At 39.1% G+C, this 23,354-nt stretch overlaps 1 protein-coding gene across 2 annotated transcripts in view; it reads left to right on the top strand.

The window, feature by feature from the left end:
- Window positions 1-3,649: 3,649 nt before the first annotated feature.
- The window catches only part of TANK (TRAF family member associated NFKB activator), a 79,432-nt gene continuing 59,727 nt past the window's right edge, over window positions 3,650-23,354 (top strand). For both annotated transcript variants that reach the window (XM_055572427.1, XM_055572426.1), the window contains exon 1: window positions 3,650-3,806. The gene's annotated coding sequence lies outside the window, so the exon portion shown is untranslated. The remainder of the gene's footprint in view (window positions 3,807-23,354) is intronic.

Here is a 23,354-nt window from a genome sequence, read left to right as displayed (position 1 = left end):
GCATTTATGCATATTTCAGCCATTGGAGAAGTATGCAGCCACTTCTCTTCATGACTACAACATTATGGGAGTGGAAAGATAAAAATATATAGTTAAGAAATGGATATGTTTAATTTTTTCTTTCTTTATTTAAAATGTTTAGCACTTTCATATTTCAAAATGCTCATGAATTCAGTTTTAGATTCTGAGTATATTATTAAATTCTACTATTTAAATTAGAAATAGTCAAAGTAGCTCCTTCAATTTGCTCAAAAGCAGTGCTGGATAAGTTAGACTTCATTAAAATTAAATTTTTTTGCTCTGCAAAAGACACTGTAAAGAGAATTAAAAGACAAGCCACAGACTGGTAGAAATATTTTCAAAAGATACATCTGATAAAGGACTGTTATACAAAATATACAGAGAATTCTTAAAATTCAACAATAAGAGAACAAACAATCCAGTTTTAAAATGGATCAAGAACTTTAACAGATAGTTTACAAAAAAAGATATACAGACTAAAATCACCATGTGAAAAGATGCTCCACATTATATATCATCAGGGAAATGAAAATTAAAACACAATGAGATACCACTACAATCCTTTTAAAATGGCCAAAATCCAGAACACTGACAACACCAAATGCTGATGAGGATGTGAAGCAAAAATAATTCTCTTACATTGTTGCTGCCGCTGCTGCTGCTGCTAAGTCGCTTCAGTCGTGTCCGACTCTGTGCAACCCCATCGACGGCAGCCCACCAGGATCCTCCATCCATGTGATTTTCAAGGCAAGAGTACAGGAGTGGGTTACCATTGCCTTCTCCAGCTTTTGCTCTACAACCCAACAATCACACTGCTTTATATTTAGGAGTGTGAAAGCAGCTGAAAACACACACAAAACCCTGCATACTAATGTTTATAGTAGCTTTATTCATAATTGCCAAAAGTTGGAAGCAACCAAGATGTCTTCCAGTAGGAATGGATAAACTGTGGTACATCCAGACAATGGAGTATTATTCAGCATTAAAAAAAAAAGATTTTTCAAGCCATAAAAAGACATGGAGGAAATTCAAATGCATATTACTAAGTGAAAGAAGCCAATCTGAAAAGGCTACATCAAGTGTGGTTCCAACATATGACATTCTGGAAAAGGCACAACTATGAAGACAGTAAAAAGATCAGTGGTTGTCAGAGATTAGGGAGAGGAAGAGATGAACAAGTAGAGAATAGAGGGTTTTTAGGATAATGAAATTATTCTAGTATAGTTCAGTTCAGTTCAGTTGCTCAGTCGTGTCCGACTCTTTGCGACCCCGTGAACCACAGCACGCCAGGCCTCCCTGTCTATCACCAACTCCCAGAGTCCACCTAAACCCATGTCTATCAAGTCGATGATGCCATCCAGCCATCTCATCCTCTGTCGTCCCCTTCTCCTCCTGCCCTCAATCTTTCCCAGCATCAGGGTCTTTTCCAATGAGTCAGCTCTTTGCATCAGGTGGCCAAAGTATTGGTGTTTATGGTACTACAATTATGGATACACGTCAGAGTATATAGAGTATACTGGTATCCTCCAGTATAGTATAATACTATAATGATAGATATATGTCATTTATGCTTCTGTCAATACTCATGGAATGTATAATACCAAGACTGAACCCTAATGTAAACTATGGACTTTGGATGATAATATGCCAATGTAGTTTCATCAGTTGTGACAAATGTATCACTCTGTTGAGAAATGTTGATGATGAAGAGTCTTATGCATGTTTCAGAGTAGGGAGTGTATGGTAAATCTCTATATGTTCCTTGCAAATTTGCTGTGAACTTAAAATCGCTCACAAATTTTTTTTTAAAAGTACTGTACTATCATGATTAACTCAATTACTTATTACAAGAAAACTGTTCAACTGGTCACAATGCTCTACCAAAAAGTTTCTGTTTTTTAAAAAGACAATGTTTTTAAAATTATGTTTTGGCTTTGACTTAAAAATAAGCCAAATATTTGAGATAATCCAGTAAAATACACTGTAATTTGGCAAGTCTTTAAATCCTTAGATGTACTGGGCCTAAAGAAAGAAGTGTAAACGTCCATGATTCAGAAGTGTAGGGAGAAATTGAGGCAATCAGAACTTGATTGTTATGCTCTAACAGAGAAAAGTTACTATCCTAGGAGGAGCAAGATCCTGGACTCCCCTGGAAGGATAGCAGCTTCTAAGTAATATGCAGCAGTACAACTAGAAAAAAAGGAGCTCAAGACTGCAGAGCTAGGCTTGAAACGTTCAGGATGAAGAAAGAATCTTGGATAGACTGAAGACCTGTCTAAGCATGGCTTGTCCAAGATCACTAGGACAGGCATGTTCTCAAATTTGGAAATTTCATCAAGTCTGTGGATATAAAGCTATGTTCTAGAGTGAGTTCTACCTGACAACAATATATAGTATTCATGGTCATTTTAATCTTGGTTTTGAAATTGCTATTTTCAACACCCTTAATATGCTTGTGCTTGATGATAAAGTCTTTTTCAAACACCACCAACTCTTGTCAGATACATGCAAAAATAGTGAGTTTTTAAAAATATTGTTTTAATTAAATAAATAGTAGGCTTCTGGAAGTGTTACATGCATTCAGCCAAATACAGTTATACCTCAGTCATTGTGGAGAGTCCCAGCCTTCAGTGTTCTCAGGGAGGGTCCATATACATATATGCTGTGGATTTGACTACTCTTTTCCTAAAAGGAATACTAGGAATGTGCTTGATGGTGGGAAGGAGCCAGGATGACATGACTGACTCCAGACAGCCCCTTTCATTTGCAGAGCATTTTGAATTTTACCTTTTTTTGAGGGGGGGGGGGGCGGGCTTACATTATCAGTTGATCCTGCAACCATCCATCCAGTGAAGTAGGTTATCATTGTCCTCTGCTGTCAGATTTTAGAAAATCAAGATTCATTAGATTAAGCAACTTGCCTGAGATAGCAGATATCCGAGCTAAAACTTTTCTTGAGCTATCTGTCTAAAATTTTCATCTTGAAAAAAAAAAATAATAATAAAAAATAAAATTTTCATCTTGGAAAATATTCAAGCATGGGTAGGAAATGGAATAACGGAGAATCCTAAGTTAGGGGAAATGTTTTTAATAGAGATCTACTTGCATGTAGCAATCATTCAGCTTTAGCAAGTACTTTTAATGATAGGTGTTGCTAGTTGGGGAAAACCCAAATGGGGTTTTGTGTGTGTGTGTGTGTGTGTGTGTGTGTGTGGTTTTTCTCAGCATGTGGAGCTTAATAACCCTAATCACATTCACATGAATATCTTCTGAAAATGACGATTCTTGGAATTCACCCCAGTTGCTCTTAACTCTTGGAGCAGGGCATGGCAACCCACTCCAGTATTCTTGCCTGGAGAATCCCATGGACTGAGAAGCCTGATGGGCTACCATTCACTAAGTCTCAAAGAGTTGGACAAGACTGAAGCTACTTAGCTGAGCTCTTAACTCTGGGAATCTCTAAGGGTGAATCTATATCTTTAACAAGAGACCCTCGGCTGACCTTTAAACTTGACTTCTCGTGCCTTTCCGGGTCTGTAGTTTTCCCCCTAGAGTCCCGGCCGGGCTGCGCTGGGCGGGGCAGGGCTGGGCGGGGCTTGGGTGAGATTGGGGGAAGTGGCGGGAGGGGCACGGTCTGGCTTGGAGGGGTGGAGGGTGAAGGGTTAAGGGATCCACGCGCAGGCGCTGCCCTCTGAACTGGAACGGAAAACAACTTCCGGTTGGAGTCACTCGGCCGGGCGCCGGCGACTTAGAGACTGGAGAGACCGGTGCGCAAACCTTGAGCTGTGAGTAAGAAACTTCGCTAGCGAGTTGCAGTGTCCGAATGCATCGGGCACGGCGACGGAGAATTTGTGTGTGTGAGTGAGAGGGATGCGCTGGCCGTATGGGCGCCACAGGGAGAGAAGCCGCGGAGCTGCAGAGACAACCAGTTCTCATGGTGGGGAGGGACTTTGTGCGAAAGAAATCACCTGGGTCCCTGTCCCGGAGCGGACCGGGAGGGGCTTTCCGGGCCCACGGCGTCTGCGCAGCAACGACGGCCCCTGCTGTGACGGCTGCCGGGGACGGATCCTGCCCGATTCCGCGTCGGCCGCTCTCTGTGACTTGATTTCTTGGCCTGCCAACCGGGGAGTCAGGCCTGTGATGTCAGAGTGAGCGGTAGACCCCACCTGGAGGTCCCAGCCCCCTTGAGGACCGGAGGCTGCCTTCCAGAAGTTAATACTGTCTTTGTTACTCTTTCAAAAACTTCCTAAGTTCTTTCTGTTGTTTTTTTCCCCAAGGTTATTGCACAGTTTCTGTCTCAGCTTTCCTGTGGGGTGTCATCATAGCCTTGTCACTGAGAAGTTGGGTAACCTCCCCGAGGGTCAAGGAGAAACTGGATGGCTGAGGCGGAAAGAGCAGAAGCAAACCCTGCCCCCAGTGGGAACCGGGCGTTAGGCGGAATCCCTTGCGCGGTGTAAACTGACTAGTGACGAGTTACACGTGTAACAGGCTGTACTCGTCACGAAGTGAAGCAAGGAGGGGGAAGAGACTCAAACCAAAGAGTCTCTGTGTCTCTTACTATGCTGTAACAAGAAGTAGAGCAGCCTTTGCTATATAAAGTGTCATGTGTCTCACAGATTCTTTTGACAAGTTGTATCTTAAGAGAGAAATGGTAGTAAAGGAAGTGAAGTGACACGAAAGTGAAGGGAAATAGCGTGATCTGTTTCCCTACCACGACGGGAATACACACTTCAAAGAGGGGGAACAGAGAAGCGAGCTCTGTAGTCTGCTGAAAAAAATGTTTTGTCCCTTTCATTGGGGAGGAGAAGAGAACCCTAAAGTGATAACAGTCATGTTTTAAGCAGAAAATGAAACTCCTTCACAGCCCATTCCCCAGCCACAGGTACTCCAACGCTTTGCACATCTCTCTTAGTTGTACATAAACGTGTTATTTCGCTTTCTTATGAAAATAAGATTGTATGTGCATACAGTCCTATGATTTCGTTTTTCAGATAGAATATATATAGTGGAAATCTTACCATATATAGCTCTGCTTTACCTTAATGTCAGCATGGGATTTCTTTGTCTGGATGTTCCAAATGTAGTTAAACATCTCTTAATATGGCCTGTCTATATATTTTGCCCCTGTTCTTCACGATTATTTAATCTATATTTCATTAGGATACAAATTATTAACCCTTTGTGAATTATATGGCGAATATTTTCAAGAACTATTAGTCTTTGGGTTAAAATGCCCAGATTTTCTCCTAAGAAGATGGTCCTCACTCAAAAATTATTAAAATATTTTCCTATATTCATTAAATATTCTTACACTTGTTATGCTTTACTCATTAAAACATGAAAATTATTTTTTAACATTTTATAAGATAGGGATTTAGCCATTTTTGCTGAAATCATTTGCTGAAATCAATTAATTCCCAATGGGCTAGAAATACTACCTTAATATAGTAAATTTCCAGGCATACATGAGTCTTTTTTGGATTCTTGTGTCCCTTTGTTCTGTTTGCTTCTTCTATACAATTACCAATCTCTCTTTGATTAGGCATTTTGTAGTCATTCATACGGAGAAGGCAATGGCACCCCACTCCAGTACTCTTGCCTGGAAAATCCTATGGACGGAGGAGCCTGGTAGGCTGCAGTCTATGGGGTCGCTAAGAGTTGGACACGACTGAGCGACTTCACTTTCACTTTTCACCTTCATGCATTGGAGAAGGAAATGGCACCCCACTCCAGTACTCTTGCCTGGAAAATCCTATGGACGGAGGAGCCTGGTGGGCTGCCGTCTATGGGGTCGCACAGAGTCAGACACGACTGAAGCGACTTAGCAGTAGCAGTCATTCATAAAGCAAGTCCCTCTTTAAATATCCTTGGTGATTGTGTTCTCTCTCAGGTAAAATTTAAAGTAAACTATTTATATTTCATTAAAACAGGTTTCTTTGGGGGGTTTTGTTGTTGTTGTTGTATAGTTGCTCAGTCATGTCCGACTGTTTGTGACCCCATGGACTCTAACCCACCAGGCTCCTCTGTCCATGGGATTTCCCAGGCAAGAAAGCTGAAATGGGTTGCCATTTCCTTCTCTAGGGGAGAGATTCTCCTGCGTTGAAGGCAGATTCTTTACCACTGAGTCACCAGGGAAGCCCTTGGGGGGTTTTAACTACCCACTAATATTTTGTGACTGACATGTAGATGATTTATATATCTGGCCAACTTTCTAAAATTACTGGTTTTAATAAATTGTCTCTTGAATTTTCTAGGAAAATAGTCTTCTGAATATAATCTTACCTCCTTCTTTATACTTACTTCTTTCTTTTTTTTATAAATTTCTAGTTTCTCCAAAACAGTGATATATAACAACAGTGATTCTGGCCATCCTTATCATATTTATTCATTTGCAGTTATTTTATTGTGTCATCATTGAATATGAATTTTATAATTTCAAATAATTTTATTTATCAAAGTGTCTTTAATATTTCTAGCTTTTGGGATTTTTACAGGGAATAGATTTTGGATTGTGTCTAAAGTTGGGGTTTTTTTATTTTGTTTTTTCTTTTGCATTGGCTAGCACTTTGAGAGCAGTTTTGGACAGTAGATGTTGAGTTTTCATTTGGTGTATATATTTCTTGTTGTCTTGATGTATTTTCATTGCTACTTTAGTACTAAACATTTTTATCAGGGGTGGAAGTTGAGTTTTGTCGTATATGACATTTTGGCATCTAATGTGGCCAATCATGTGGTTTTCTTCCTTGACCTTTTAGAATGGCAAATTGTTTTAGTAGATTTCTACTTTTGTTGTTGTTGTTGTTTTTAATTTTTATTGGAGTATAGTTGATTTATAATGTGTTAATTTCAGGTGTACAGCAAAGTATATGTACATATATCCACTTTGTTTGTTTGTTTTCCCATATAGGCCATTAGTCAGTTCCGTTGCTCAGTCGTGTCTGACTCTTTGCGACCCCATGGACTGCAGCACTCCAGGCTTCCCTGTCCATCACCAACTCCCAGGGCTTGCTCAAACTCATATCCAATGAGTTGGTAATGTCATCCAACCATCTCATCCTCTGTCGTCCCCTTCTCCTCCCACCTTCAGTCTTTCCCAGCATCAGGGTCTTTCCCAGTGAGTCAGTTCTTTCCATCAGGTGGCCACAGTATTGGCATTTCAGCTTCCGCATCAGACCTTCCAATGAATATTCAGGACTGATCTCCTTTAGGATGGACTGATTGGATCTCCTTGCAGTCCAAGGGACTGTCAAGAGTCCTCCAACACCACAGTTCAAAAGCATCAATTCTTCGGTGCTCAGCTTTCTTTATAGTCCAACTCTCACATCCATACATGACTACTGGAAAAACCGTAGCTTTGACTAGATGGACCTTTGTTGCCAAAGTTATATCTCTGCTTTTTAATATGCTCTCTAGGTTGGTCATAGGTTTTCTTCCAAGGAGCAAGCATCTTTAATTTCATGGCTGCAGTCACCACCTGCAGTTTCAATTGTTTCCCCATCTATTTGCCATGAAGTGATGGGACTGGATGCCATGATCTTAGTTTCCTGAATGTTGAGTTTTAAGCCAACTTTTTCACTCTCCTTTTTCACTTTCATCAAGAAGCTCTTTAGTTCTTCTTCGCTTTCTGCCATAAGAGTGGTGTCATCTGCCACTACCACCAAATATCAAGGTTATTGATATTTCTCCTGGCAATCTTGATTCGAGCTTGTGCTTCATCCAGCCCTGCATTTCGCATGATGTTCTCTGCAAATAAGTTAAATAAGCAGGGTGACAGTATATGGCCTTGATATACTCCTTTCCTGATTCAGAACCAATCTGTTGTTCCATGTCCAGTTCTAACTGTTGCTTCTTGACCTGAATACGGATTATGGAGTATTTAATAGATTTCTCTGTGCTATACAGCAGGTTCATTAGTTATTTTATATAGTGTGTATATATCAGTCCCAGTCTTCCAATTTATCCCTCCCCTTTAACTCATGTTAACTGTATGTTTGTTTACATCTGTGCTCTACTTCTGTTTTGTAAATAAGTTCATTTGTATCTTTGATTTCTAGTTTTTGAACCAACCTTACACTTCATCATTGTGTTGAATTTAAGCACATAGGTTTCTTTTTGGTAACAATTTTATTTAAAATCAGTGATTGAGTTACATCTGTAGTCATCTTTTTTCCTGTTATCTTTGCCAGAGTTTAATATCAAGGCTATGCTGATTTTCTAAAAAGAATTTAGAATAGTTTTTTCTTTCTGTGCTTTGAGGTAGTTTAAATAGCTTGTTTAGTTGCTAAGTTGTATCTGACTCTTTGCAACCCCATGGATTGTAGCTCACCAGGCTCCTCTGTCCATGGGATTTCCCAGGCAAGAATACTGGAGTGGGTTGCCATTTCCTTCTCCAGGGGATCTTCCTAACTCAGGGATTGAACTCAGAATCTTCTGCATTGCCAGACTCAGCTCAACTTGCTGAGCCACCAGTGAAACCTAAAATAGTTTAAGAGCTCTCTGTTTGAAAGTCTGAAAGAATTAATTCATGAAACCATCTGAAAGTACAGTGGACCCTTAAATAATACCTGGAGGTTAGGGGTGCCACAGCTCCCAGTAGTTGAAAATCTGCAAGCAGTTTATAGTCAGCCCTCTGTTTCCGAGGTTCTGCATCTTCAGATACAATCAACTGCAGATAGTGTAGTACTGTAGTATGTATTTAGTGGGGAAAAAAATTCACCTATAAGTATATCCATGTAGTTAAAACCCATGTTGTTCAAGGTCAACTGTACATTATTCTTAAGGCAACAGTAATATTCAGCAGAAAGATCCAGAACTTTAAAAGGCAAACAAAAGCTCCTTAGAGTAAATCCTTATAATTGAAGGGGTGTGAAGCACCAATAATGTAGAGAATGAAGAACTGCTGTACTGATCCTGGTCATTTTATCCTCCACCTTTTTTTATTTTTCAGGGAAAATGCTGTAGGTAGACTGAGGGTCTAATAAAGTGCTTTACTGTTTTTTCTCTCCTCTACTCCAATTTATAAAGGAAAGGGTGTTGCTTCTACATGGGCAAGCTTTTATGCCCTGAAAGAACAGTTTCACTTTGTTGTCATCAGCTTCCCAATTTTCCCAGGAAATTTCTTGCTTTAGAGGTAGTAACCAAGCTGACATTCTACTCTAGCCAAATCCTATAGGGGAGTTTCAAAATGAGTGGCTGAGAAAATATACAAGCTCAGCATGCTTTGACTTACTGAATATGAAGTGAAAATCAGTAACAGTCTAGGTATGTACATAGCCTGTGGACACAAGAACAGGGCTGGCTTCTGAGGCATAGAAACCATATAAGCACAGCCCACTGTTTCGCTCAGCTAATGAATGGCTTACTGTTAATATGTGGATAGTAGTGTATTATGTAATCTTTGGGAGAGCTATTCACTTTTATAAATGATTATTTGAAATACTTTTTGATTGCTTTCAAGTAAGACTATTACTTTAGATAATGCAGTTTAGCGGTATACAACTGTGAACTGGAGGAAACTTCAAGACGCTCATAAATGTTATTTACAGAGGAATGCAGGCATTCTGTCAGTGGATATTTGAGTATCTTAACTTAAACATCTGTTAATCTAGAACATATTGGCATAATTTGGGGGCATGCCCTTCCCTGGTAGCTCACTGGTAAAGAATCTTCTGCCAATGCAGGAGATACTGGTTCCATCCCTGGGTTGGGAAAACTCCTTGGAGTAGGAAATGGTAACTCACTCCAGTATTCTTGCCTAGGAAATCCCATGGATAGAGGATCCTGGTGGGCTACAGTCCATGGGGTCACAAAGAATCAAACAAAACTTAGTGACTAAACAACAACCTATAACAGACAAAGACTGCATATTTTAAAAAAGCATACCCATTATCTTTCAGGAAATGATAAAAAAAAAAAAGAATACATAGCCTCTTGATGTAAAACACTATTCTAACAACAGTTGGTCCTTGAACAACACGGAGGTTAGGCATGGCAACCCTCTGCTCAATTGAAAATCTGCATATAAAGTTAACCCTCTGTATCCAAGGTTCCTGTGTATCTGTGGTTCCACCATATCGTCAATTGCACATCCAGGGATTCAACCAATGACAGATCGTATAGTACTGCAGTATTTACTCATGAAAATATCCATGGATAAGTGGACTTGTGCACTTCAAACTAGTGTTGTTCAAGAGCCAGCCATATACTCATGCTTTAGCTGATTAGCTGTTGCTACTCAATATCCTTTTGTTTTCTAACAGCTTTCTAAGCATGAATATTACTATTCAGTTTCAACTTGATTGTGTGTAATGATGTCAAACCAAGTTTTAGTTTCTATTTTCTGTAGGATTTACATTGTGGCTGCCATTCATCCCATGTTGTCTCTTACGCTTACTGCTATGGTTTTCAACCATGGGTAGAGGAAAAGAGGAGGCTATTAGCAAGAACAGCTAACAAAATTGGTAACAAAATTTCTCTGTAGTCCAAAACCAAGATTCTGAATCATTTTCAGAAAAGGATAACAGAATATGAATTCAACTCCCTTGTGGGTGGGTGGCAAATTAGCGTACGCAATCTTTTGAACTGTGTGCTTTGTTTGAAAACTGTTCAAAAAAGTTGAGGAGGATTGAAACAGGCAGTGGTACCAGAGCCTTGGCAACTGAAAACAAGCCTCTGGGACCTACGTAATTGTATATGTTACAGTTTTTCAATTCCTCATCTATAAAAACATTTTTTAAAATCGTGGTAAAATACACATAATGTGAAGTTTACCACCTTAGCCATTTTTAAGTGTACAATTCAGTAGTGTTGAATGTATTCACATTGTTGTTCAAGCAAGAAAAGCATTTAAGAGACTTTTTAAATTACTTTAAGAAAAAAGTTTGGGAAGTAAATAATAATGTTGTTTGTTTGTCTCATGGGAGAAGTGTCCTGAACAGTAACCTTGTTTTCTTCCTTTTTAACTTCAGAGATATACTTTCTTTAATGGCAATTATCATTACTAAATTATGAGGGTAAACATTTTGAGCAATGATCTGTAGTAGCTTTCACTTACCACCATGCTTTTTTCTTGGCAAAAAAAGGGTCTATTGAAAACATGTTGTTAACAGTGAAAACAGTCTGTCTACAAGTCATTGTAGTTATGAATTATTGGAAATTGAGTGGACTAAGAAAAACAATGAGTTCTAGTTTGATGGTTACTTACCTGAAGTTATAGGAATCCTTGAGATATTTGCAGTAGAATTAGGTATGGAGAATTGTTCTCTTCAGCAGCAGAATAAACTCAATCAGGTGATTTTGCTGTGAAGAATGATTTGCTCTAAGGACAGAAATCAGGGATTCAAGTCCCTTCAAGATAACAATTTTAAATTACTCGAAAAAAAATGAACTATTCTTGTGGGATATGTAAGTGGTTTTACTATTTCTAGCCAATTAAATATATGGCTTTTACCATGATTAATTTCATGACTTTATATATTTGCTATCCCTAAACTAAAATGCCTTTCCCTTCATATTGATGTTTTTCAGCCTTTTTAAATCCATATTTCCTTTTTTATAAACATTAAAATACCACAAATCCTAGGAGATAAAAATATGTGACCTTTCTTCCCACAAAGTTCTTACACCTCCTCATACTGAATGTAAACTTCCTCTTGAAGTTTTCCCCATCCAAGAATATTCTGTAGAGCCCTACTTTATATGATTTATGAAAGACAGATTTTTTAAATATTAGGTAACCATTTTAAACTGATAATTCTTTCTCCCACATCTCCAGATTCTAACATGGCCCCTACTCAGAGGAAAGGATACCCCTTAACATGGCTAAGCAAGCTAACTGAGCAGTACCTCAGATGGGTAGAACATCTCATGTCCAGTTTCCCTTTTGGTGTTACACTATTTCATTTTGCACTTCAACCCATAGAATTTTATACAACTTGAGGGAAAGAAGTGCTGCTGGAGATAAAAAAGGAAGTGAGGCAAAGCTGAGACTCATGGGTGTGGTCTTTGGCTATGAAGTCTTCTTTTAACTCTTAGAAAATAACAAAAAGTTTCACCAAGTTCTGACATCCAGAAAAATAGAAAACCTAGTTTGGTGAGTTTTGGGTTTGATCTGTGGGATTGTCTTACCTTATCTATCCTGATGCATTTAGCTAACCAGCTTATTTTTTAAAAAATGCAAAATGCAAATTCTGACTCTGCTGGATCTGTGATATTTAAGTTTCTGTGATTTCAGCTGCCTGATTGGAAGGAACAGTGTTACACAGTGACAGCATAGTGCAGTGTGCTATGGGTATATCCATAACCGAAGTTTACAACCTGGAGAGTGAGAATAGAAATGGAAGCTGTCATTTTGGGGAACTGGCTGCTGTACTAATGGAACTCTCTTAAAAGTGGGAAATGATTGGAAGTAAATGTCAGGAGTGACAGTTCTCTTCCATTTCCTTTCTTCAAGTAAGGAAACACACATACTTTTCAGTGTCGTCAAAGGTTTACCTTAACCATCTAAGACAGAAGATGTTCTTTTATTTATGTGTATATACTACATTATTGACTTTTTTTCTGCTTTTTGCTTTTGTTGCTTTTTGTGGCTGAGGGGTCAAACATAGAGCTAAATAGGAGAGACAGGATGTATCTCTCATTCGCTTGCTCACCTCTTCCTTTGCTAAAATGGCAACTTTTCTGAAGTAGAATGTGAACTGTTATTATTCATACCCCAAGGGGTTGGGAAAAGCAGGTGACTTTCTTTTCTAGGGCAGAGTAGAAGAGGTAAACAGTTACTCTAGAATCACCCCATCCTGAAACTGCTTTAGATTTAAACTGGCCTCTTACCACAAGTGTCAACCCTGGTAGAACACTTACCCAGAAGCATAATAATCTCAGCAGTGGGGAAAACCCAGGAGAGGACCCTTGTTCTACTTACTAAATAACCCACACTTGTCTCTACTTGTCCACAAAAAGTAGACCTTGTTAAAGATGCTTTTGAACTGTGGTGCTGGAGAAGACTTTTGAGAGTACCTAGGACAGCATGGAGATCAAACCAGTCAATCCTAAAGAAAATCAACCCTGAATACTCATTGGAAGGACTGATGCTAAAGCTGAAACTCTAAAAAATAAATAAATAAATAAAGCTGAAACTCTGATACTTTGGTCACCTGATGTAAACAGCCGACTCATTGGAAAAAACCCTAATGCTAGGAAAGATCGAAAGCAGAAGGAGAAGAGGGTGACAGAGAATGAGATGGTTGGATGACATCATCGATTCAGTGGACATGAACTTGGGGGAACTCAGGGAGATGGTGAGGGACAGGGAGGCCTGGCATTCTACAGTCCATGGGGTCCAAAGAGTCAGACGTGACTTGGCGACTGAAAAGCAAAAGGGGTGGAGGAAATCTACCTTTAAGCATGTGATTCTTTTCAAACTTGAAATCCAAATGTGTATAACTAATCAAAGTTGAGCTGCTCTGGTTGAGCTGGGCAATTGGTAGTAATTGGTAGAAGAGCATTGTTCGGCTACACACCCACAGCCTCAGTGGAGTTCCAGAAGCACACTATTTTCCTTGATTATTACTTTTTATTGAGGATTGGTTAGACACCATTTGTCATAACAGTGCTTGTTGTCAAGGACAACAAATTTAAGATACATGTATCTATAAAGTAAGGGGGTGAATGTTTGTTTAAAAAGAAGGAGGTAGGAGGAGTTAGAGTACCACTTCAGAAAATTTAACATCCCGATAGTGGGAGTCCCAAACAGGCACAGAGAAGGAATGAAATGGCCCAAAAAGTAATTCAAGAAAATTTGCAACAACTGACGGATGAACTTCCAGATGGGTTAAGTACAAAAGCAGGAATCAAAATGGCCCTGAACTTCAACAAAAACAAAAGGGAGTGTAGCAAAACTTACAAAATTCTGAGGAAAAATTACTTCCAACCTGGGACTCAACCTGACGAACTGTCAGTTAAATCTTAGGGTAAGACTGTTTTCAGTTATCTGAAATATAATTTCAGCAAAGTCTGAAAATATACTTTCAGCAAGGTCTCAAAAAATTTACTTTGTAAGCACTTCATCAGAAAGCTACTGGAGGGTTTACCCCACCAAATTGAGGAGTAAAACAGGGAGGATGAAGATTTGGGATACTGAGAATGAGAGATTCAGCTAGAGAGAGAGATATGAATAAAGGGAATCATCAAATTCAGGTTGAAAGAAGGTCTCAAGGTGAAGGCTTTCCTCTCTGCACAGAGATGAACAAGTCTAAACTTGAGCAAGTCAGAACACTCAAGGAGAGAAACTTGTAAGAACATGAAATTGATAGAGTAATGTCTGAACTTACTGAGGAGTTGCATTAGTGATAGTAAGAAATAAAGCAAATAAGTTTTTTCAGTAACAATATTTTTAAGGAAAGGAAAAGGAGCCATAGTATATTATATGGCTCAGCAGTGAATAGCATTACACAGTCATAAGAAAGGAAAAGTGCAATGTAAATCTAATAAATAGTACATAAATATTAGAAGGATGAGGAGGATATAAAGGGAGGGGAGACTTTAAAAGAGAGCTGAATCCTTGTCTTGCATAATGGGAGGACAAGTAAAATAGAAATCAGTAGTGACAATATTAGCAAATTATTTAGAAATACAAAGATAAATACCAAAAAGAATCAAAAGAGCTGAAAATTGTTGCCACGGTGAAGAAGGAAGTGGGGAGGGAGAAGAGGAGAGTAAGGGACTACTGTTTTTCTTAAACCTTATAAAGTTATTTGTCTCATTAAAATATAGATGCATTATGCTTTGATTAAAAATAAAATAGAAATGAAATTACAGTGAAAAGAACTAAGATATTGGTCTTTTCACATCAGAGAGACCTGGATTTATCTGGGTCTTCCATTTTTCTAATTTGTTGACATTAGGCAACTTATTTAACCTTTTGAATCCCAGTTTCCTTATCTGGAGAGGGAAGATTAAGATAAGGTAGTTTATGTAAAGTAGCTGGCAAGTAATTTTTATCTCAGTAGGTGTAAGACTACCCCCCTCCCTAATGTTTCCCAGGAGGAAATAGGGAGCGACCACCATTGTTGGGATGCTTACCTTTCAGATATAAGGTTCTTAGTGTTCAGAATCTTCTGGTTCATGGCTGTGTGTGTGCCTGTTCAGATTGAAGGCCTGTCACTGGGATCTCTGTCCTTTATCAACTATCTGTAGATAGAGAATTTAAAAAGAATTAAGATGATTTGGAATGTTGGTAGCAGGGACAATCAAGTTATAAGGACTGCTTGGTGGGAGAAAAGCTGTGGTCTCAGATTTGTCTTTCAACACTAACGTCAATGCAAATGCCATTAATGGTGTCTCTTCCATTAATAGAGAAAACACTTGTCACATAGACTGGTGAATTGTGGAGATTTCATGAACCAAGATCAGCAAGAGTGCTATTGCTCTGAACCATCTGCCAAAGTATCAAAATACCTTTTTTTTTTAAAGAACATCTGCCTTAGCAACTGCTATTTTTGATTCTGAATTCTCTGCACTTTCATAACAATTAAAAAAGCATATCACCGTGGACAAAAGGACACTTTATGGAAGCCCATTTCCCTGCCTTGGTACATATTTGTGTAGTATTTTTCAGAGTTCAGTGCTTTCCCATTATGACTTGGCCCTCTGCGGCAGTGATTCGAAATCTCTCACACTTGTTTCTCTCTTTTTCTACCCTCACCTACCTTCCCCCTACTCCACCCCATGCCAAAAAAGAAATTATGGTCCTAGAAGTCTTGGACAGGGTTTGCTGATGTGTTTTTTTTTGTCTGTCTGTCTGTCTGTCTGTTTTAACTGCCCTGGATTATTCTGATGTACTGACAAGTTGGGAACCATTGTCCTACAGCATGCTGTGCCCCAGACATTCTAAACTGGGGCAGATGAGGGAACTGAGGCTCACAGAAAGGCTATAGCTTATTCACTCTCCCCCATCAACAGGCATGTCTAGCTTGGACAGGGATTCTGCACTCCAGCTCTGATTTTATCTTTGGTTGACTAGGCTTTTTAATTTTGATTCTCTGATTTGTATTAAGAGAAGCTACTATATTTTACACAAGATGTGGCCTCAGTTAAAAATAAGATTTGGAATTTTTATTTTATACCATCTTTTTAATTTTTTCCAAATGCAAAAGGAAATGAAATGTCAAATCAAAATTTTTAATAAACTCTTGCCTCTCCACAATAGGATAGGATAGCAAATGCTAGGACTTACTAGATCTGAGTATTCACATGTGAGAAAAACTGGGGTGGCCCTGAAAAGAGTGGAAATGTGGGTAATTTTTGGCACAGAGACAGGTTTGAGAAGTTGGTTTGTAGGGTTCCTCAGAGATTTGGGGTCCTGTATTCAGGAGTATTTGACATTAAGAATAAGAAAGTGTGTTGCATGGTATAAAAATATTGTATCTGGTTTTAAACTTTTATCATATTATACATTTACAGTCACACCCTAAACTTCTTGGGAATGCCTAGAAATGGAGATCTGGAGATCTCTGAAACCTTATTTATTTTCTCACTGGAGTTCTCTCAGTTACTTCTAATAAAACAAGTTGTGACTTGGCAAGCATTGGCCCAACAGCCTCTAGCTGTCCTTAGGGAAATTAAAAGCTTGGGTTTGAAGAGTTCTGTGCCAGTGATTAAGAGCACAGAATATAGCTTTTATAATTATGTAGACTTTTGCCTGTTCCCATTTATCACTGGTAATATTCTCAAGGCTAAATATGACTGCCCAGCAATTTAAACTGCAGTTTAAGAGGAGGAAATAGGCCTTTTTGTGAAAAAGGTCCTCTGTCTCCCGAAGTTTCATTCTCTTTTCATAGACGAGCTCTGTCCTTTCATAGTGATTGTGATTTAGTAAATGACTCAGAGTTGTTGGAGGGGCCCCTAATCTGTTAACTCATGACATTTTAACTACTTTTTCAAGAAAAACTTTGCCTTTTGTGAATCTGGTACCGCCTGTGACATCTCTTACACTATTGTCTTCGGGATGGAGGGACTTTTTTTCAAACTTTTTAAGTTAAAACCAGAAAATAGGTAGAAACTGTTCTACTCCTGTGAAAGATGATTACTAATACTATTTCATTATCATAAGTTTGGTAGAGTAGACTAGAAAGACTTAAGAAAAATCACACATTCAAACGCTCTACCAGAAAGTTATTTTTCTCGTTATTTAACAGTATATAAGGGTTAACACAGCAGAGCACTAGACAATATTCCTGCCTATATTTTGGTTTGTATTTGGGAGAAAGAAAGGTGTATATCTTGTGACACAAAGTGGTACAATAGTGAGTTTTGCTTCTTTCTCTCTCCACTGTTTTCTTTTAAAACAATGTAGAGGTTTTGTTTATTTTTTGGTAGAAAGATTTTGGCCTGGTTGACTGTCAGCCAGTGTCAGAGGACATTGAAAACAGGACTTTAAGAATAGTAGCTGGATGGAAGGCTTACTTAGCCATCATTTCTTCCTTTAGATTTCGTTAGCACTCAGTTGGTACATTTTTTCCTGCCTATTGTTAATTATGTCTCTGTTAGCACTTTTGTCCAAAATTAAATTCAGTATCCTCTCCTGTCTCTCAGTTTTTCTTCCTATTTCTCTGTGGCTGACTGGCATTGCTGTTTGCCCTATATTTTGAAAAATATGGCTGGCCAACCACCTTTGACAAAATAAACCGGTTACTTTGCTTATTAAAATACAGATGCTAGGACTCCCTCCCAGGCCAACTCTCTCAGAGTTGCTGAATGCTTCCTTCTTGTCTGTTGTACACATCCAGTTGGCCAGTGAATCCTGTTAAATTTGCCTTTTAAATGTCTCTTGAATCCATTCATCTTTCATTTCCCTTACTCTAGTTCAAGCCCTTAGCTTTTACCAGAATACAACAATGGTTTGCTATGGATATACTCACTTTGTCTCCCTCATTAGTTTGTATTCTGCTGGTATCCGGTTTATCTTTCTAAAATATATTCATCTCTTACTTGAAAATTCCTTAATGTCAGCAGGTTAAAATTAGAGTGACATTCAAGGGTCTATTGCAGTCTGGCCATATCTAAGTCTGCTGTGTACAGTTCATGTAGTTAGTACACTCTGCAACTGCCGGGTGCTTCATTCGAATTATGGTCTACATGATTGGGACCCATAGGGTTTTTTCAGTGCAGGACAGTCATATGTGGTGGCCCCAACTATCCTGTCTCAGCACCCTGACCTCTCCATCCTTTCTGTATACATACCTCACTTGCGTAAATATTGTACTCAGCACCAGTCCCTAAATGCACTATACTACTGATGGCACCCCACTCCAGTGCTCTTGCCTGGAAACTCCCATGGATGGAGGAGCCTGGTGGGCTGCAGTCCATGGGGTCACTAAGAGTCGGACACGACTGAGCGACTTCACTTTCACGTTTCACTTTCATGCATTGGAGAAGGAAGTGGCAACCCACTCCAGTGTTCTTGCCTGGAGAATCCCAGGGACGGGGAAGCCTGGTGGGCTGCCGTCTCTGGGGTCACACAGAGTCGGACACGACTGAAGCGACTTAGCAGCAGCAGCAGCAGCAGCAGTGATTTCTCAGAGCATCTACTTTTTCAGAGTGAATGCTCGTTCTCCTTTCATTCTACTTGTTGAAGTCATTCTCATATTTCAGGGCCCAGTATAAGTGTCAGATCCTCTGTGAAACCTTCCACAATTCTCTCGTTTTAATTGTTCCTTCTATTATACCTTTTTACTGCTTACACTTTTACTTAACAGTTCTTTGCTTCTTCCTTTGAGATAAAACCTATGTACAATGAAATGCACAAATCTGGAGTGGACCTTTGGGTGAGCTCATGTATTTTTGCCTTACTAAATTATAAGCTCTAATTAGAGAAAAAGGCAAAGACTATATAAGTTTGTCTCTTTCTCATGGAAAAAAAAAGGGAACCTACTGTGTCTTCAGTGCTGGGTCAGTCCTGAATATGATTCCAGTTAGGATACAGCTCAGCTTCTCTTTTAAGAACTCCCCAATGGCAGTGGCTTAAACCAACAAGATGGATATTTTATTTCTCTTGTGTATGACAGTTCAAAGTATAAGATGTCCAGAGTCAATACAGCTGCTCCACAGGGTCAAGGACTTAGGCGTCTTTATTCCTGTCGTTCCACATCCCCTTGTTGTTCCACCATCCGGAAGTATTGCCCTCATCACAATGTTTCGGGTGACTCACACAATAAAGGAAAAGGAAAGGGGGGAAAAAAAAGAGCTTGTCTTGAAAGTTACACTCACTGGCCTATGACCAGAACATAGTCACATGACCACATCAGCTAAAATTCAGGAATACTAGAAGAGCAGAGAATGGACATTGAGAAACAGTTAACAGATATGTTTCACATATGATCTCAGTCTTCAAAATAAACCTACAAACTATATATAAAAAACTAATACTCAGAGAAACTAAGTAAATAGCCAGAAAAATTGCAGGTCTGAGATCTGAATTCAAAGCCTGTACTTTCTTTTCCATTCTACCTAGTAAAGTGTTAGGAGGAAATATATAATTGCTAAAGTCATTAATTTTCACAGTGTTGTATCATATATTTTCATATCACATTTTCACAGTATCATATCATCTCTTCTAGGACATACCATGTAACTTTATTCCACACTTCTTACTATCATGAAATGAATTGCCATGCTAACTTGTTTTTAATTTTTAAATCTAAGATATCATTTATGAGGAAAAATAAATCACTATGTTTGCCAAACAAAAGCTTCTGTACTTCGTATTTGTTTAGAAATGTTATCTAATCTTAAAGTTGACAAGGATGATATCTTGTCAGTTTAGTTCAGCTCAGTTGTTTCCGACTCTTTGTGACCCCATGGACTGCAGCACACCCGGCTTCCCTGTCCATCACCAAACTCCCGGAGTTTGCTCGAACTCATGTCCGATGAGTTGATGATGCCATCCAACCATCTCATCCTCTGTTGTCCCCTTCTCCTCCTGCCTTCAGTCTTTCCGAGCATCAGGGTCTTTTCTGATGAGTCAGTTCTTTGCATCAGGCGGCCAAAGTATAGGCTTTTCGGCAGCAGTCTTTCCAATGAATATTCTAAAGGAAATCAATCTTTTAGAATTGACTGGTTTGTTCTCCTTGCAATCCAAGGGACTCTCAAGAATCTTCTCCAACACCACAGTTCAAAAGCATCAATTCTTTGGCACTCAGCTTTCTTTATAGTTCAACTCTCACATCCACTCATGACTACTGGAAAAACCATAGCTTTGACGAGGAGGACCTTTGTTGGCAAAGTAATGTCTCTGTTTTTTAATATGCTGTCTAGGTTTGTCATAGTTTTCTTCCAAGGAGCAAGCAGCTTTTGATTTCATGGCTGCAGTCACCATCTGCAGTGATTTTGGAGTCCCAAGAAAATAAAGTCTGTCATTGTTTCCATTGTTTCCCCATCTATTTGCCATGAAGTGATGGGACTGGATGCTATAATCTTAGTTTTCTGAATGCTGAGTTTTAAGCCAACTTTTTCACTCTCCTCTTTCACTTTCACTTTCATCAAGAGGCTCTTTAGTTCATCTTCGCTTTCTGCCGTAAGTGTGGTGTCATCTGCATATCTGAGGTTATTGATATTTCTCCTGGCACTGTTGATTCCAGCTTGTGTTTCATCAAACCTGGCATTTTGCATAATGTGCTCTGCATATAAGTTAAATAAACAGGGTAACAGTATACAGCCTTGATGTACTCCTTTCCCAATTTGGAGCCAGTCCATTGTTTCATGTCCAGTTCTAACTGTTGCTTCTTGACCTGCATACAGGTTTCTCAGGAAGCAGGTAAAGTAGTCTGGTATTCCTATCTCTTTAAGAATTTTCCACAGTTTGTTGTGATCCACACAGTCAAAGGCTTTAGTGCACTCATTGAAGCAGAAGTAGATATTTTCTCTGGAATTCTCTTGCTTTTTCTAAGATCCAGTAGATGTTGGCAGTTTGATCTGGGTTCCTCTGCCCTTTCTAAATCCAGCTTGAACATCTGGAAGTTCTCCATTCACATACTGTTTAAGCCTCGGTTGGATAATTTTGAGCATTACTCTGCTAGCGTGTGAAATGAGTACAATTGTGTGGTAGTTGAACATTCTTTGGCATTGCCTTTCTTTGGGATTGGAATGAAAGATGACCTTTTCCAGTCTTGTGGACACTGCTGAGATTTCCAGATTTGCTGGCATATTGAGTGCAGCACTTTAACAGCATCATCTTTTAGGATTTGAAGTAGCTCAGCTGGAATTCTGTCACCTCCATTAGCTTTGTTTGTAGTGATGCTTCCTAAGGCCCACTTGACTTCCCATTCCAGGATGTCTGGCTCTAGGTGAGTGATCACACCATCGTGATTATCTGAGTCATTAAGATCTCTTTTGTATGGCTCTTCTATGCATTCTTGGCACCTCTTCTTAATATCTTCTGCTTCTGTTAGGTTCGTAACATTTCTGTCCTTTATTGTGTCCATCTTTGTATGAAATATTCCCTTGATGTCTCTAATTTTCTTGAAGAGATCACTAGCCTTTCCCATTCTATTGTTTTCCTCTATTTCTTTGCGTTGATCACTTAGGAAGGCTTTCTTATCTGTCATTGCTATTATTTGGAACTCTGCATCAAATGGATATGTTTCTCCTTTTCTCCTTTGCCTTTTGCTTCTATTCTCAGATATTTGTAAGGCCTCCTCAGACAACCATTTTTTTTTGCATTTCTTTTTCTTGGGGATGGTTTTGATCACCGCCTCCTGTACAATGTCATGAATCTCCATCCACAGTTCTTCAGACCCTTTGTCTATCAGATCTAATCCCTTGAGTCTATTTGTCAGTTCCACTGTGTAATCATAAGGGATTTGGTTTTAGGTCATACCTGAATTGTCTGGTGGTTTTCCCTACTTTCTTCAACTTAAGTCTGAATTTTGTAATGAGAAGTTCATGATCTGAGCCACACTCAGCTCCTGGTGTTGTTTTTTCTGATTGTATAGAGCTTCTCCATCTTTGGCTGCAAGGAATAGAATCAATCTGATTTTGGTATTGACCATCTTGTATTGATATCTTTAACCCCTTCATTTTAAAAGCAAGGAAAATCGAGGTCCAGAGGAGGCAGGACTTGCCCTTGATGTCAACACCACCATTGCTTCATCTCAAGTTTCGCAGGACAAACACTAGCCTAGGTCATCATCATTTCTCTGAGTAACTGTCAGTGGTATACTTAACAGTTGTCTCAGGTTTGCAGAGTTGTTCTGATCTGGAAGTTCAGGCTAGACAATGCACAAGAACTACATATAATTCTGGCCTGTTTTAGTGACGAATGAGTATTATATAGTACTAAAAACGTCTTTATAGCTACCAGGAACCTGTTTTAGAAAGGATGACTGCTATTTGATAGTCAAATAAAAGGAATGGGTGAAATCATTCCTACTTATAATTCAGAACCCAAATCAGATGACATCTGCCTCTCAAAGCCTTTCCTAAACCTCATAAATATTAGATGTGAGTATTCTGCTTTCCGAACTCTAGCCTTTAGATATATTCAGGTACTCATATATATTCTTTAAATTACAGCTAGTGGTGTCTTCATGGGGGTGGGTTTTGTGTCTGTTTTGTTCTCACAGTGGTGAGAACATCAGTGGTGCCCAGCCCAGGCTTTGTTTTTTGTTTTATTGAATGAAATATCCATCATGGCATCCTGGGAGAATATTTTGCAGCTGTAATAAGCAATCCTTGAACTAAGATTTTCAGAAACTTAGTCCTAGTCACCTCAGTTATAGCTTTGTAGCTATATGCGGGTCATTTAACTCCTCTGAGCCTTGTCAGTCAAATTGAAATATGAGTAATAAGAAATGAAGAACTGGTGGGAAAAAACTTCATAAAAGGCATGTAAAACTAAGGTGGCACTATCCCTAAAGCTCCTTGCTGCATCCCACACAGTGCCTTACGTGTATTCAACAAACACGTGCTTTACTTTTTCTCATTTAATTGGATAGTAATGGTATATATTTTATAAAATTAAAATTTGGCTCTTGTAGTCCATACATCTTTGTTGGAGCTGGGAAGTTTTACCAAGGGAAAATAAAATTATCACCCTTGTGCACGCTGACTTTCCTACTCCAGGACACTTTCATTATGCACCAAGGATCAATGAAAAGAGAAGGCAGCCTGATGCCCATGAGTTTTCTTAGTCCTTCCTACTGGACGAGCACCTGCTGGACCTGGAAGGTAGAACAGGAACTTGCTGCCCTCTCCATTTGCATCTTACGGGAAGTACCCAAAGGAAAAAAGGGAAATACTGTCAGAGTAATAGAGGTGGAAATGACAAGACTACCTTGGCT

The sequence above is a fragment of the Bubalus kerabau genome, chromosome 3 (genome assembly GCF_029407905.1).
Source record: "Bubalus kerabau isolate K-KA32 ecotype Philippines breed swamp buffalo chromosome 3, PCC_UOA_SB_1v2, whole genome shotgun sequence".
In the NCBI taxonomy this organism is placed as follows: Eukaryota; Metazoa; Chordata; class Mammalia; order Artiodactyla; family Bovidae; genus Bubalus; species Bubalus kerabau.
Note: the sequence above shows the minus strand (reverse complement) of the source record. Positions and strands in the feature narration are given on the sequence as shown.